At 36.0% G+C, this 2,681-nt stretch overlaps 1 long non-coding RNA gene across 1 annotated transcript; it reads left to right on the forward strand.

Moving 5' to 3' along the window:
• The first annotated feature begins 790 nt into the window (after positions 1-790).
• On the forward strand, positions 791-2,393 carry LOC145432379 (uncharacterized). The gene is made up of 3 exons (XR_013912658.1): positions 791-933; positions 1,626-1,724; positions 1,815-2,393. It is a non-coding gene; the product is annotated as an uncharacterized LOC145432379 (long non-coding RNA).
• Positions 2,394-2,681: the final 288 nt, after the last annotated feature.

A 2,681-nucleotide genomic window follows, 5' to 3' on the forward strand; every position in this document is an offset into this window, starting at 1 on the left:
AGTGTTCTGACAAGTCCAGCAAAACTGTAAGCCTACAATTTATTTTTTCCCATTTGACACCTTGTGTTGCTTGAACTTATGACTTTTCTCACCAACTTCTCTGTCATTTTAATTGATTGGAGTTCAAATTCATGAGCCTGTTAGCCCTTAGCGGCCTCTGCTTTCTTTCTTTCTGAACAATGTCTATCTGTATTCCTGCTTCCTACATTATTTCCATTCATTATATATTTATATAATTACACTGCTCTTGCACTTGTGAGAAAACATATGAGTAATGATACTGAACCATGAGTAGTAAGTATTTCAGTGCACAACAAATTCTGTTCTAACGCTGGTCATTAGCGGTGGCGTTTTTATTTCCCGTGCTTTCATTCTGTGACTGTGATTGTTATATAACAGGAGGGAAGAGATTGGACTAACAACACAGCTTGCATTCATAAATCATTTCTAAAAAAAACAACAGAATATAAAATTATAATTCACACGAGGTTAAATGTGATATACAATAAGCAAACAGACTGATAATGCTTTTTTGACTGTCACTAAAAAATGTTCAAAAACGTTCACAAATGCATTTTCTATCATGCGTGCTCTATTCTGCACCTTTACCACTTCCTCTTTGCTTCCCTCTTATCTCATCTGAACTAATTTCAGCTATTCATGTGCAGCTTTGTTGACTGGAGGATGCTTGCTTTCTAATTCATCTCTTTTTTTTACATACATACAGAAACACATCCTTATAAAGTGCACCCATCCACTTTCCTTCTTGTCAGTAGTTGAAACAAGTAAAACAAGTTGTAACTCTTGCATTTGTCCTCGTACTGAACAACAGCACAAGGACAAATGCTGGTTTACTGATTCAAGAATATGATGGCTCATCTCTGTTTTCTCACTGTGTTTTCTCAGCAGTTAAACATCTCCGTAGCACAATCGGTAAGTCGGAGTTATCATTACCAAGTGCCGTAATTTTCAATCATGAGAGGTTTTAAAAGGGGTGCATGTAGATGTAGGATAGGGAGACATGTAATGAAAACGAGCACAAAGATCCTTTAAAAGTGCTTACTCTTGGATTTATACTTTGTTAGGACACAACTGGGCATGAAAGCTGCTTCATGAACTGCATTGAATGAATGAATATGAATATTCTTTATTGTCATTGTCACAAGTACATTTGTCATTTAAAAAGTCCTGTCGCCGCTGTGTTGTAGCAACAGGGCTCAGCTCTGTTGCTTTGTGACCACAGAAAACACTATCCTGTGTGTGGTCTCATAACTAGTTCAAATATGATGTTTATGTTTCTCAGTTATAGTTCCCATTAGGGTATAAATTGAGGCATGCTTTCAAAAATCAAGTATAATTGTGGTACAAGTGTTAAATTGAGAAAATGGGGGATGTTAGAGATTTACTGTTCACTTTTAAATTCAGTCTGGGGGTTTAAACCATTTTAATCAAATTTCTAACGAATGTCTGTGTAAACTGACATTCTGACGTACTTACTATGTTATAACATGCAGGACTAAACCTGCTACATTCTGGGAGTTAAACAGCATAAGTAGGATACTTACAGCTACTTACAAGTAGGATTCCCAACGTTTGTACTAATGTTCCTGTGTTTCTCTGGAAAGAACTCTTCCATTCAGTATTTTATCGAGGGCATCAAGTTACTCAACTGTACAAACTCACTCATCTCAAACCTGTCAGAGCGCCTGAAACGTTCCTCTCAGGTAAGCGATCATGACTGTTCATTTATGTTGAACCTAAAATCATTCATGTCACTTTTTAACATTAATCTCTGTTAATGTGTTTTCCTTTAGAGTATCGTGACGTCTGGGTGTGTGCAGACAGAACCGTATCAATCAATCAAACCAAAAAAGTTTCATGAGAAACTGGAAACGCTGTTTCATTGTTACAACAGTTGCTGAAAAACAGCGAAATTTACCACCTGATTCTTCTGTCGCAATACAACTGGCATCCAGATTCATTCTGAATCCTTTGTGTTCATGGAAAGTCTGGTTAAAGTGATTTGCTGCAACATTTGATGTTAGCTTATATGAAATTGTGTTCAACTACTTTTTCACAGAAAAATACTATTGTTTACACTTTCCTTTGATACACTTTTCCTATGGTAGAGACTGGCCGCATATTTAAGTTTGCTCTGTAGTTTGGGAAATAATGGACCACTGTATAAGTTCTCAACAAAAGAAAAGTCATCTTAAGTGCCCTGTAGGTCCCTGTGCCTCATAAATAATCTATTTAATCTGTCAGTGAGTAAATCAGACACTATCTCAGTATGACAGCAGTTCTTTTGTGGAATTTAACTTACTGATGCTGACCTGTTTTCAGATATGTTCTAATGTTGCTTTCTATTTATATTATTTATTATTTATTTATTAAAGTGCAAATTAAAAATGTTTACCTGTTACCGATTGTTTTTTTGTTTTCAAATATGCCATTTGGTTTGAGAACATAATGCTGATTGTAGTCGTGATTTTCTCTACACAACAATTTTTTTGCTTTCATGCTGCAATGACACAGCTCTGCCTGAGCTCTCATATTCTTCTATGGCATGCAAATATCCCACCAGCTCTCTTCCTGATCAGAAATCCTTTTATCCGTTTACAAACACAGCACCAAACAAACACTGCTGCAGCCACCTTTCTATAGAAAATCAATATTCTTTG

The sequence above is a fragment of the Astatotilapia calliptera genome, chromosome 2 (genome assembly GCF_964374335.1).
Source record: "Astatotilapia calliptera chromosome 2, fAstCal68.1, whole genome shotgun sequence".
Taxonomy (NCBI): Eukaryota; Metazoa; Chordata; class Actinopteri; order Cichliformes; family Cichlidae; genus Astatotilapia; species Astatotilapia calliptera.